This window comes from Mytilus edulis, chromosome 1, assembly GCF_963676685.1.
Source record: "Mytilus edulis chromosome 1, xbMytEdul2.2, whole genome shotgun sequence".
Classification (NCBI taxonomy): Eukaryota; Metazoa; Mollusca; class Bivalvia; order Mytilida; family Mytilidae; genus Mytilus; species Mytilus edulis.
The window spans coordinates 51,026,672-51,042,246 of NC_092344.1; the positions used below are offsets into that span (position 1 = coordinate 51,026,672).

The 15,575-nt window shown below is 32.5% G+C and overlaps 1 long non-coding RNA gene across 1 annotated transcript; it reads left to right on the forward strand.

Annotated features, from left to right (window-relative positions):
• Positions 1 to 1,899: 1,899 nt before the first annotated feature.
• LOC139513569 (uncharacterized) lies at positions 1,900 to 6,775 on the forward strand. Its single transcript, XR_011662472.1, has 3 exons — positions 1,900 to 1,976; positions 5,442 to 5,584; positions 6,371 to 6,775. It is a non-coding gene; the product is annotated as an uncharacterized lncRNA (long non-coding RNA).
• Positions 6,776 to 15,575: the final 8,800 nt, after the last annotated feature.

Below are 15,575 nucleotides of genomic sequence, written 5' to 3' on the forward strand. Positions count from 1 at the left end.
AACATTTTTCGTATCATTTAAAAAATAAATACCATTATATTAGAATTTAGCATTCTGCTACTACTAAACATAACCCAGGTTTCGAATTGAGAAATGAGTTTTATGTTTTCAATATATTGCAAACTGGATTGGCAACAAAAGTTTTATTTGAGTAAAATAAAACGCATTGCCAAGAACGAGTATTTACCATTTCCTTTTCATGAAGGACTACCTAGGGAAAAAATCACAGAAAAGAGCTATAATTCAGTTTAGGATATTGTTATTTTTTCTGTGATTTATAATATCCTTTTTACCTTTAAAATATTGAACAACTTTGTACACAAACATTCATGTAAAATCTTAATAATGATTAAATAATATATTAAATCTATCTGTCCATATGGCTCATTGAAAGTTTTTTTTTACTAGGATTCATGGTAACATGTGGACAGAGCCATAAAGTGGATCAGACAGAAAAACATACATACGTTATTGACTTCCATTTAAAAACAAATCAGAAAATTGTTCATTTGCATAAAAAAAGAAATATTTTCAACTTGTAATCATGGAAATTATATTGTATATGCACTATGAAGCCTGTTTTTCTAAACATATCATGATCATTATCAAGTTTACAATAAATAATGTATAAAAAGTCGTACAGTGTACTATTATTCAGGAAAATACATTTTTGTATGTTTTTGTTTTTCAAATCTCAAAATAGACTTGTATCAGTAGCATCACCGAAGAAACTTTTATTTTTAAAATTAACAACCAGTGGGATAGAGTTGGTACATGTACAAAATGTACCATACTTTTTGTTCAATAACATTCTGTCCTACATTCATAATATACTTGAATATATATCACAAAAACTTGAGAAATTTCAACCAAAAATGCTAAATAAAACGAAAAACTACCAAAACTTTAAAAAAAATAATGTTTTCTCAAATACATCTTTATTTTGGGTAATTTCTGTTAGTTAACAGCCAAAATAATTTCATTTCATAAATGATTTCTTTGAATAATTTAGTTGATTTTGCTGTAGTTTACACCAAGCAATTTTAATTAATTTTTTTTTAATGTTTAATTGCTAAGTATTATTTTTACTTGTCTGTAGTTTTAGAAACATATCCGCCTCCATTGTGAGAACTCCAATCACGTTCGGAGTCATCCTTGCCGGAATTATATGATCTTCTACCTGTTCGGACTCTAACTCTACTTCTTGATACACATGGTAAAGCTTAAATTAAGAACACACATTAAGCAGGTAAAGACAACTAGATGTTGAACGTCAGAATACGTCAGCATGATAATTTACCAAAATCAAAAGTAAACATATTCCGTAAAAATCAGGCTATTGAAACAATAAACTACAATGTATTTTGGGCTACGACGAGTCAACCATACAACTTATAACGCGTGGAATTTGGTTGAACAGCGCTAAACTTTGTTTCTTCTCATCAATGTATTACGAAATGCACACCATCCAGTAAAACTCCTGTTATCTCTTCAAGGGAAGTGAAAACATTTTAAATGCTCAATGCTCTTTAACTTTATACATGTTTGGCTTTTTTACTATTTTGATTTGAGCGACACTGAGTCTGATGTAGACGAAACGCGCGTCGAGCGTATCAAATTATAAACCCGGTACCTTTGATGACAATTTTAAGGACACATCGTGTTTACCTGTATTAGAATGCTATTCAGTCAATCAAGTGATTTACATTTTTTGCATATTCTTTCCCCTTGAATAAGTAAACACGAACAATGCGCCACGTATATCCATCTCTGGCTTAGAGTTAAACTTGAAGCTTATTTTGACAAAATTGAATCATAATGGTTCTAAAAGTGAATTATCATTTCACTATTTCATTTTCATTAACGATTTAACACCTAAAATCATGTTGTATATTGTTGTTTTTTGTCACGTTAACTTTATATTTTTATGATACAAAATAGAATGTGTAAAAAGAGAAGATGGCTTCTGATACAAGGTAAGATAATTAACATAATAAGAAATTAATCGCTTTTGACCCGTCAATGTTTATGCAAAATGCCATGAAAAAATATTAAAAAAGAGAGCAAAAAGATACCAAAGGGACAGTCAATCTCATAGATGGAAAATAAACTGCCAACGCCATGGCTAGAAAAAAAAGACAAATAGGCAAATAAAAGTACACAAGACACAACATAGAAAAATAAAGACTAAGCAACAAAAACCTCTACAAACACTAGGGGTGATCGCAGGTTCTCCGGAAGGGTAAACAGATCCTGCTCCGTATGTGGTACCCGTCGTGTTGATCATGTTATTTATAAACCATTCTGACTACTTTTTTAAAAACATTCTGAAACTTGCACTATTCCCATGTTCCTTTCGCATTTCGTCTATGAATAAAGGCAACAGTAGTATACCGCTGTTCAAAACTCGTAAATCTATGGACAAAAACAATTGGGGTAACAAACTAAAACTGAGGGGAAACGCATTAAATATAAGAGAAGAACAACGACACAACATTAAAATGTAACACACACAGAAACGGACTAAGCATTAGACAGAATCCGATGAGAATAACAAATATAACATCAAAACCAAACACATGAATTTGGGATAGAAAAGTACCGTGACACATCTTATAGTAATGTGAATTCACACTCAAATATAAAAGAAAACAAACGACACAACGAAAACACAACGTTAAAATGTTACACACACAGAAACGAACTATGATATAACAATGGCCATTTTCGTGACTTGGTACAGGACATTTTTAAAGATAAAAATGGTGGGTTAAACCTGATTTGTGGCATGCCAAACCTCGCACTTTAATGGCAATGTTAAATATAACATTGAAATGACAACATAATATTACAGGACTACAATATTAATAAATTGGAGAACGTATTAGACAAAGAAACACATGATTAATAGATAACAAAAGACATCAGGTTTAAAATTCAATTCGCCAAAAAACGCGCCTCGTCCACACAAGACTCACCAGTGACGCCCCGCCCAGATATAAAAGATCGAAAGTGAAAAAAAGTACAAAGTTGTACAGCACTGAAGATCAAAAGTTGAAAAAGGTTGTGTCAAATACGGCTATGTTTTTATGCTTGGGGATAAGAACATCCTTATTATTTGGAACAATTAATACTATTGCAAACAGTAAAGTTTATCAAATGAATATAAAAGATATACATAATGAAACTGCAGTATTAACTAAAACAAAACCCGAATACATAATGCAAAGACCAACACAGAAAAATAGACTATCTTTTTCTAAAACAACTGCACGAACACTTTGACACAGTGGTTGATGGAATAATGTTGTTTAGTTCTAAAATATGTTTCCTATAATAGTTACCGGATAAAAGATAAAATACGAGAAAATAAGATTGAAATTAAGGTGGCATCCCGTTAGTTCAACAACCATTATTCCGATTGCCCAATACTCCGACAGTGCAGTATTTCCACAAACCATTATTCCGACAGCCCATAATTCCGACAGCTAATTATTCCGACATTGCATCTGTCTTCAGTGTATGGGTTAATTTTCTCTAAAAAGACCAATCATCATTCCGTATATTTTTTACGGGTTTCGAAGTCTGAAATATATTGGTTTATGCGGGGTTTTTTTGTTGGTTTTTTTCTTCTCTTAATTCTGTAAAAACATATTAAACGATTACTGTATATGCGAAAATTATAACTCTATACACAAATTGTGATTACGTATAATTTTATAGCTGTGATGTCAGAACTTGGTAGATTTCTTCGTTTTGCGGTTAACTTATATTTTGTATTAATGTTGATATTAGGACTAGTAGGTTTGAAAGATGGAATATCATATGATGCCTATAAGTGTAATAAACAGTTATATTTTTTAATGGTCAATACATGTATTCCAGTAAAGAATGTCTACAAAAAGAGATTAAGTAAACTAATTCTAATAAAACAAACTTAGCACATTATGTGTCTTAATTAAATATAAATATTGGAATCATCTTTAAAAAATTTAAAACAATCAACATGGAAAAAGGCAAATTCTTGACACTTATTTTTCATTTAACAACTGTTTTCAAGAAGAAAATACTTATTTTTGCGCCTGTCCCAAGTCAGTAGCCTCTGGCCTTTGTTAGTCTTGTATTATTTCAATTTTAGTTTCTTGTGTACAATTTGGAAATTAGTATGGCGTTCATTATCACTGAACTAGTATATATTTGTTTAGGGGCCAGCTGAAGGACGCCTCCTGGTGCGGGAATTTATCGCTACATTGAAGACCTGTTGGTGACCTTCTGCTGTTGTTTTTTTTATTTGGTCGGGTTGTTGTCTCTTTGACCCATTCCCCATTTCCTGTCTCAATTTTATTAGATGCCATTGATTTTAAGAAAGGCAATTTATATATTGATAAAGAATCAGTGATAGATAACCCATTACATTGGGACTTGAAAATGCCTGATAAAAAAATCTTTCTCTTAAACTACATTTCTGAAATTTGGTTTTAGGGTTTTTCCTGTCTACCGAACACTTTTCTTAGGATATCCAAGTTGACAATTTTCGACACATTTTTGTCAGGACCTACAATTCAAGGAGTTCTAAAATTTGGTTACAAGGTTTATGAAAGTCAGCTGTACCTTGTTATGATTCAGATTGATAACTCAACAACTTCTTTTTACCGAAATATTTCAGCGGGGAATCATCAGTAGGCAGTAGCTCACACTTTCACTTGTTGTTCTTGATTTATATGCTCTTTATAGACCCTGTAATTTCAAAAATGAAATAGTCTATTCTGTTCTATTCTAAGTACACAGATTTCGAATTGAGTATATAGAAAGTTTTCGAAATACCTATGTAATATATATACGGAGTTATTTCTTAAAATATGTTGTAACAAATACCTAATAATAAAGACAGCCTGACTAGTTCTATTTAATCCTGATACCCTGATGCTTGATAAATGTCGGACTAGTGGGTTGTCGGATTATTTGGATGTCGTAAAAATGGGTTGTCGGAATATTAGGTTTTCGGACCAATGGGCTGTCGGGATAATTGCGAAAAACGGATAATAACCGAAACAGAATTTAACAAAAAAACAAGCCTGAGTGGCATATCAACAGGATGAAATGTGCAATTACTCGATATTAATAAATTGCATATATTAAAAAGCATTATTTGTAGTTTTGAAAACAGTACTTTCCAGCTGTACATTTTAGGTTAATATTATAAGACCTATTTGTCAAGCATTTCACACCTGTTTAATCATTAGAACTTCGACAATAAGTCTATGATAATAAAATTTACGTCACTTGACCTTGGCCTTGAATTTTCAGAGGAGCCGAATAAGGTGATACATGCAGTGGGCAGACGGACAATATTACAATATTTTTTTATAGAGATCATAATGTGTTTGACAAAATCATTTCATGTTTACGTTTGTAAAATTTACCTTTTTTACGTTTGGCAGACGTGCGCTATTTGCAATAGCAGCACTCGTCTTCATTGTCATCGTTTGGATAACACTCTTATGCGGCCGTAAGGATAAATCACAAAGAAGAAAAAATCACAGAAACGTAATGATGACACCTATAAATATGGTCGAAGAACGGGGTAAGTTTAAATACTACTGATATATAGGTCGAAGGCGTTTTTTTTAATACATTTATACGTAAAAAAAATAGTAAATAGTTATCAAAAGTACCAGGATTATAATTTTATACGCCAGACGCGCGTTTCGTCTACATAAGACTCATCAGTGACGCTCAGATCAAAATAGTTAAAAAGCCAAACAAATACAAAGTTGAAGAGCATTGAGGACCCAAAATTCCAAAAAGTAAAGACTAGAACGCAGATGAACTCTATTGTACAAATGTCAATATCTTGACCGTTAAACAGACAATAAGCCACCAATACAGCAAATACATCAACATTGGTTTTTAATTTAAGTGTAGTTGCTTTTGTATTTTATATTAATAACCTGTGGATATATTTACTAAAAAAAAATAAACTATATAGTTCAACATCAAAATGTTATTCAGTGTTTTTGTTGATGTCGACAATTTGGAAAGTTTTAAATATTTGTAGAATTTTACATCAAAACACAATCGTTTATCTGCTAAATTTGTCTGATTGTTTGATTGATTAAATTTTCCTTTTGAAATACTCCTGATTTGCAACTGCAGCTGACACCTCTAGCCAAATGTATACGTACTTTTGTTATATATTTAAAAATTTGTCACAGTATTTTTAGGAACTCTACGTCCGCACAATAAGCAGTTATCTTTCTGTAAATTCAGAAAGAGACTGAAAAAAAACATCCGTGTTAATTAAAGATACCACTTAGATACCAAAAGTATTTAAATGCTTATTAATTATTTTAATTAATTGTCTTTGCAGATCTAAACTAACGAAGGAGGAATTATGGAACTTGAAAGCAGTTCTCTTAAAAGTTTAATTTCAATTTTGGAAGACTCGGAAGGATTAAAACCTGTCAAATTGTATATTGTATCTGTTTAATTGTAATACTCATATAAGAAGACCCTATATCAATACTGAACGAATAACAATGAGGCGAAGAAAAACGATCAAGAGTTGTTGACGTATTTTCTAAACTATGTTAAAATTAATCTATAGTTGTCTCTCTTTGTCTGTTGTTAATTGTAATTTACAAATACCTAAATTAAAATACTACAGATTTTCTGTATATAATACTCATTTGTGTAGAGGTTCCATCCTCTGTATTTCATTTACAACTTATACAAAAACAATCCTTTGAATTAAACATACATTTTATTACACCAACTTGTATTTTCATTTTCATGACTAGAATATACATTTTTAGTTTGTGGCATTACTATGGCTACAGAGTATTCTATAATATTTTGTTGAGGCGCCAGGGTGACTACCGATTACCTATACACAATGGCTATCAGCTGACCTATGTTGACATAGTGTCATAAAACCTCTGGTAGTTAAACACGGTTACACCACCACCTACCATAGGGAGTGACCGGGGAAAACACTCGTATTACCAATGCTCGAGTTATTAATGCCCCACCTGTTGGCACGTGTAGGCCTCCCCTCCATAAGATGAGGTGGAGGAGGTCTCAGAGTCACCCATCTGTAGATCCCACCGTTACCACTAACCACATTTTCCAAACCTGCAAATTAAAGAACTTGTCAGGCCCAGAGCAAGGCCCGAGGGAAATAATCCCCCAATCACTACCAGTCTCCCTGGACCTCCCCATTCAAAATTGACTCTGCGCCAAAGGATAGTAGAAGATGATGAATTTCTTAAAAATGTCTTGTTTTCTTTCCAATTATTCAAATTGTTAACTACTAAAAACTAAAATTAATTCTGGATGTTTAAATCACAATAGTCCATAATATGTTAATTTTAAAGTGCTGAATAACGGAAATGTCCATTTCATAGAAACGCAAGTTTATTCGAGATTATCCTGTATTGGTCCAATACTATGAAGGTCCGCTTGGATACTGTTACCATAATATTCCAATCAAATACATCAAACAAATGCCTGAAAATATAAAACAAAACAGCAGCAACTATTCTCATAGGGGGGCGGGTTTTAAATAGTTTAACCAATTTGTGTAAAACCTGCTTTCTAGTCGACAGCTAATTAACAAGTGCCCGATACGGCTATTCCAAAATTCTAGTTCAAGCTGATACGGGAATTCCAAATATATGATTCAAGCTGCGAGCGCCATCTGTGGCCATGCTGAATATGGCAATGAGCTACAGAACTTTTGAATTATGAAAAATGTCGCTTTTGTCTTTCGCAATATCTCCAACTCATCGACACATTACAAAGTTAGGTAGATTTTATTTTATACAATGAAAAATACAAACATTTCCTCACACAATTTGGGAGTTTTGAAGGAACTGACAGGAATTCCCAATAATTTAGATATAAATTGTCTATTTTTTTGTGATTTTAGTAATACCCGCGTCACACTGTCCAGATTTTTACGCCGATGGCAACACGACTATTGAAATTTTCAAAATCGGGACTGATCGTATCCAGATCGGACTATTCGTAGTGCCATCTTTAACCATCTTTAACCATCGGCCACTTTTTCTAGCCTTCGGGGACAACTTCGGGAAGGGTTCTAAATTTTTTAACATGTTAAAAAATCCCCGAAGGTGCGTCCGATGTTGAGGGTTCGTATTGAGTTCGTATCACCATCCTCACCATCGTAATGTCACCGGGAATGCATCTTTGAACATCGTATTGCATTCGTGTTTCCATCGTTTCCATCGGGCAGTTTTGACATTACGATGTCTACACCAGACAATCACGAAGCTACCAGAAGGTCTTGCGATGGCAACACGACTTCGTGAAGACCTCGTAATCCCGTCGTGTTGCCATCGAATAAAAGTACGAAGGCGACACGATGGAACTACGACGGCAATAAATCCAGCTAAATGTAAGTTGATTTTCGCACTAAAATTCATTTAAAGTGCCATGCGTGATATGCACTGGTCTGTCTAATACGATAGTTAAGAAAGACGTTCAAAAAACATGGAGCTCATATCATATGATTCTATGAGAACAAGAAAGGCGACAGCGTTGTTTCTATTAATTCAAATGGAACAAGAAGAGCAGATATTACAGGCTCAGGATTTACTTTTACAAGTAAAACATTATTTTTGTCAATTTTTCATATCAAGTAACATAATGAAAATCCTAAACGCGCCTCGTACACCAACACTGCAGGTACATGTATATAGGGAAACCAACTTTTTCATTATTCTGATTTTTTATGTATTGTCTGAGTTGTTGTCACACGAATGTTATCTCCAAAACCATTTTGTTTTCTATTTGTCATATTTTGCCGCATTTGTTGCTTTCCCCACATCCTTCCCTTTGTCTATATTATTATGACATTCTCCTGGAAAGAGCTCTTTTTGAATAAACGGGATCAACGAACCTATTACCCTACCTTTAAGATAAATCAGTAAACATGGGCATAATTATTGGTGATTATTCAGACTAGTGCACACATTTTACAGTTTAAACAAGGCAATGCCGAGCGTGGTATCCACTCGTATGTAACATATTGGGGACAAATATGGACACTATATTTGTATATGACACATGCAGAAAATGGCAAATTGAATATATAAAAAGAAGATGTGGTATGATTGGTATGAGACAACTATCCACAAAAGACCAAAATGACACAGACATAAACAATTATTATAGGTCACCGTACGGCCTTCAACAAGACACAAAAGCCCATACCGCATAGTGAGCAATAAAAGGCCCCGATAAGACAATGTAAAACAATTCAAACGAGAAAACAAACGGCCTTATTTATGTTATAAAAATGAACAAAAAACAAATATGTAACACATAAACAAACGACAACCACTGAATTACAGGCTCCTGACTTGGGACAGGCACATACATAAATAATGTGGCGGGGTTAAACATGTTAGCGGGATCCCAACCCTCCCCTAACCCGGGACAGTGGTATAACAGTACAACATAAGAACGAAGTATAAAAATTAGTTGAAAAAGGCTTAACTCATTAGATGGACAAAAATACAAGTGGACGTGGCCGGGTACTTATACATCCCAACACAAAAAGACATATGCATATTTGATACATACACTGTTTTTTTAGAAATCAACCAAAACATTCAGTAACTGGAAATACCTTTAATATTGTCTTTAGAACCAGCAGGTAAAACAAAGAGCAATCAATTTTCTGTGTATTATGCTATTTCAAGGAGAAAAATCAAGTCCATCTGCATGACCTTGACCTTTGGCCTTGAACGTAAAAAATGTCAGATCATTACAAGGAGGAACAATTTACCAAATGTTGTTAAAATCTTTTGAAGCATATTGGTTTTAGAGTGTCCGCAAGCTGTACACGACGTCTTTTAGACATCGTATGGCCATCGCGCCATCATCGTAATCCATCTTGTAGCCTTCGTAATCCACCTTGTAGCCTTCGTGATCCATCGTGTAGGCTTTGGCTGAGATATGAAGCTTAAATACCCGTCTTCGGTTAACCTTCGTATGTCCATCTTTTGCTATCGTATATAATTTCGGCACCATCGTATAGACTTCGTTATTTATCGTACTTGCTTCGGTAACTTTTTTGTATTTTAACGAGATCGGGACCAACTTCGTACGAACTTACAATTTTCGCGTTCGAGTGTCCATCGTATATAAAAATCGGGACAGTGTGACGCGGGCATAATGAAAACCTTTTCAAATTAACAAAAATTGTGTTCTTATACATAAGGAAGTATATGAAGTTTTAAACAAAGAGGTAACTCTTTACAAACGAATACTGTATATTAGTGTTCTCAAATAAGACGGTATGTACAAAAAGTAATGGAATAAAACAATCATTGGTTTGGTAAAAATTAATCCTGTAAATTTCACAAAAAATAATCACTCTTTTTAAATTCCTTCTTTTTTGGGGGGTATTTAAAAATACCATACCATAACAACTTCAGAAAGTAAATGTAAAGATAATGGTTGTCGCGCACTTTATATACCCCATTACGTATTACCAATCGTTTATTAAAAGTTCTATCAAAGTTTTCTTGTTAAAAATATCATCCGTTTTAAAGACGAACAAGCCTCTGGCGTAACATAAATTGATATCGTTGGTGAGTGCGTTTACCTCGTCTATCACACAGAATAACCTACCCAGCTGTCAGCACTTATGTGTTTGTAATCATGAGAATTATGTTCTCAGTAATTGAAGATGTTAAATTCGGTTTGTTATACAGAATATGTCTAATGAGAGTTATCGAAAATTTTGTGACGGTTTCTTTTTCATGTATAGTAATAACAGTAAAAGTGTACTTTGGTCTTCATCATATCATTTTGAAAAACGAAAGGATTTATTAAAATTTCTTTTTTCTAAATTATATACTTTTTTATGAAACACGCATTTTTGTACATTAGGAAAGGTATTGGTAGGTGATGTTTCATGCTTCAATTGGTTTGTCAAATTTTCAACAAATGAATTAGGTCTATAAACATTTTCAAAATCTATTTAACCGTTTTATTAAAATGTTTCAACTTTTGCTCTGATTCCTTTCTTAGATTTGGCGATACTTTTTGGACCTTTTGGTTTATAGCTCTTCATCTTTTATATAAGCTTTGGATTTCAAATATTTGGCCACGAGCATCACTGAAGAGACATTTATTGTCAAAATGCGCATCTGGTGCAAAAAAATTGGTACCGTTAATTTTATTTGATGACGATTAATGTCATTTGTATCTAAGATCTTTTAGGGGTTATTTTTCAAATCACCAGAGGGCACTCTTATAAAGAGTATTTCTTTTGGTATTATTGTTTAGAATTATTCTAATCCTAAGTTTTAATGAACATATTTTGCTAATTGAAGTGTCCAAATATCAATAATAATTTTCAGACCAATAGGGAAAACTCTTAGAATATGTAAAATTCACTATAAATAGGCATAAATAATTAAACTCATCATAAATACCAGTACTAAATTTTGTATATACGCCAAACGCGCGTTTCGTCTACAAAAGACTCATCAAAAATTATACTACTAAGTAATAACATTAACGGTACCAATTTTTCTGCACCAGATGCGCATTTCGACGATAAAGGTCTCTTCAGTGATGCTCGTAGCCAAATATTTGAAATCCAAAGCTTATATAAAAGATGGAGAGCTATAAACCAAAAGGACCAAAAAGTATCGCCAAATCTACGAAAGGAATCAGAGAAAAAGTTGAAACATTTCAATTAAAAGGTTAAATAGATTTTTTAAATGTTTAAGTAAGATTCATCTGAACATTTTGTACATGTTGAATTATTTTTAAATTTTATCTTGCTGAACAGTTTTCTATAAAACAAATCAATCTATAAAAGTTGTCAAGATAACAGACAACAAGGAAAAATCTATTAATTCGTCATTAAAGGGCAATGTATACATCTGAACATTTTGTACATGTTGAATTAATTTTAAATCTTATCTTGCTGAACAGTTTGCTATAAAACAAAATCAATCTATAAAAGTTGTCAAGATAACAGACAACAACGAAAAAAATTATTAATTCGTCATTTAAGGGCAATGATTCCCATTATAAGTCGTCTTACAACTTTGACGTAATTGGACAATAATTCATTTAAATTCAAAACCTTTTTAGCTCTCCTGGCCCAAAGGGCCAAGTGAGATTTTCTCATCACTTGGCGTCCGTCGTCCGTCGTCGTCCGTCGTCTGAAAACTTTTACAAAAATCTTCTCCTCTGAAACTACTGAGCCAAATTTAACCAAACTAAGCCACAATCATCATTGGGGAATGTAGTTTAATGTGTCCGGTGACCTGGCATACCAATCAAGATGGCCGCCACGGTTAAAAATAGAACATAGGGGTAAAATGCAGTTTTTGGCTTATAACTCAACAACCAAAGCATTTAGAGCAAATCTAACCAAGTTGAAGTGTTTATCAGGTCAAGATCTATCTTCCCTGACATTTTCAAATGAATCAGACAACTCGTTGTGAGGTTACTGCCCCTGAATTGGTAATTTTAAGGAAACTTTGCTGTTTTTGTTTATTATCTTGAATATTACTATAGATAAAGATAAACTGTAAACAGCAATAATGTACAGCAAAGTAATACCTAAAAATAAGTCAACATGACCAAAATGGTCAATTAACCTCCTAGGGAGTTATTGCCCTTCATAGTAAATTTTTAACAATTTTCGTAAAATTTGTAAATTTTCACTAACGTTTTTCACTGAATCTATTGGGCCAAGTTCATTACAGTTAGAGATAATTGCAAGCAGCTAGAATGTTTAGAAAAGTAAGATCTACAAACACATCCCCATCACCAAAACACATGTTTTTCATAAATCCATCTGTGTCCTTTGTTAAATATTCACATATACCAAGGTGAGCGACACAGGCTCTTTGGAGCCTCTAGTTATTCTTGTTAGATTTTATCCATCTATAGCGATTTCAAAAATAATTGACAAAACTTGCATTTTACACTAAAGCTCTATTCTAAACCATGTTGGTAATCTTTGTTTTATTGGAATGGTAGAACTTTTGAATTATGAAAAATGTCGCTTTTGTCTTTCGTAATATCTCCAACTCATCGACATATTACAAAACTAGTTAAATTTTATTTTATACAATAAAGAGTACAAACATTTTCTCACAAAATTTAGGATTTTTGAAGGAACTGACAGGAATTTCCAATACTTCAGATATAAATTGTCTACTTTTTTGTGATATTAGGTAATTGAAACCTTTACAAAAACTGTTTTCTTATATATAAGGAAGTATATGAAGTTTTAAACAAAGAGATAACTCTTTATAAAAGAATACTGTGGATAAGTGTTCTCAAAAAAGAAGGTATGTACAAAAAGTAATTGAATAAAACAATCATTGGTTTGGTAAAAATTAATCCTGTAAATTCCACAAAAAATAATCGCTCTTTTTAAATTTCGTTGGTTTTTTTTTTGGGGGGGGGGGGGGGTATTTAAAAATACCATAACATAAACTCTTCAGAAAGTAAATATAAAGATGATGGTTGTCGTGCACTTTATATAACCCATTACGTATTACCAATCGTTTATTGAAAGTTCTATCAAAGTTTTCTTGTTAAAAATATCATCCGTTTTAAAGACAAACACGCCTCTGGCGTAAAACAAATTGATGTATTTTATGAGTGCCTTTACCTCGTCTATCACAGAGTATAACCTGCCCAGTTGTCAGCACTTATGTGTTTGGGTCAATGTTATTTCCATGGTTGTTATTGTAAATCAACTATTATCAACTGTTTAAAGTTTTTGAAATACTAAGGATCTTCTTCGATAATTTTGGCAAGTTTCACTTCTAAGAATAAATCGCTTGCTTCATTGAAATAATGCATGGCTTTCTATTGAATAAATAAAAAAAAACACTTTATACATTTCATGCATCTTAAACGTTTCATCTTCATAGAAATCGTTTGTGTATACGACTTACTTAGTGAACAATGCAGAAAACCAATCAGCCTAACTGAAAAAAAAACACCTGAATGTAAACTTATTGGTAATCGGATGAATTAAAGAACCTATGTGAGAGCGCTTACATACCCCACGCCCCCAACTTTGTCACTGGACAAAGAAAATTAAAAAAAAAGTTGAATCATAATTTCCTGTCGATATGCACATCTACATAGTATGTCATTATTATCTAAAATGGTTTCATGAAATTCTGTTGTGTGTTTTAGAGGACTTCCGTGGGGTTTAATTGACTAACCATTGATTATTTCAAAATGTGAGGAGATGAGCTGTGGTTGTTACTTCTATGATGATAAAATCAAGATAACAGATTATACTTACACTGCCTGAATTTTAAAAAAGGGGAGGTAGATTAAAACATTGGATTCAAATTGATATTCATATTCGATAATCATGAAAATTATGTTCTCAGTAATTATAAATGTTAAATTCGGTTTGTTATACAGAATATGTCTATTGAAAGATGTCGAAAATTTTGTGACGGTTTCTTTTTCATGTATAGTAATAACAGTAAAAGTGTACTTTGGTCGAAAGGAATTTATTAAAATTATTTTTCCTAAATTATATATTTTTTTATGAAACACGCATTTTTGTACATTAGGAAAGGTATTGGTGAGTGATGTTTCATGGTTCAATTGGTTTGTCAAATCTTCAACAAATGAATTAGGTCTATATACATTAACAAAATCTATTTAACCTTTTAATCGTAATGGTTCAACTTATGATTACGATAAATGTCATTTGTATCTAAGATCTCTAAATCACCGACGCTCAACTAAGTCATTTAGATGTATTTTATTATGCTTAAAATAATACAAAAATGTCCTCACAAAATTCGAGATTTTTGAAAGAACTGATTGGAATTCCCAATAATTCACAAATGAATTATCTACCTGTTATGATTTAGAAACAACCTTTTAACAATAATCAACATTTCTCAAGGGTGAGTAAATACAGCAGTTTAGAATATTTTGTAAATAGCCTGCTGTTTAATCCGTATCGCACAACTTTAATGTGCACCCTTTATCATACCCTTTGGCATACCCTTTATCACACTCTACCCTTTATTGCACCCTTTATCACACCCGTATCTTTTTTTTCTTCATAAACTCCGTTTTAATTTATACAAACTTTTTCAGAATTTTTTCCTTCAAAATGGGTCCTAAATATACAGCTATTAGGGCGTGACGCAATTTTTTAAATGACGTCATTGTTTAGAATGTGACGTCGCAAACGTCGAGTTTTCATATTTTTGACGCACGAAATGCACCTATAAAAAATTACTCCATGAAATGCAATTCAAAAACACAAAAATACAATAAACAAAATATTTAAAAAAAAAAAAAAAGAAAACACACAAATTTTTAGGTAACCCAGCTGCTTCGGATGAGTAATTGAGGCAGTACTTTTAATGTTTTAAAACAAGACAAAGGTAGAACTAAAAGAAAACCAAAACTAGGGATCAGAAAACAGTTCATGTATACTCTCCTGTTTAAATTTATCAAAAAACGTATAAAACATGGCACAATCCGTATCATTTGCCGTATCATCCTTGACCAATATTATCCCT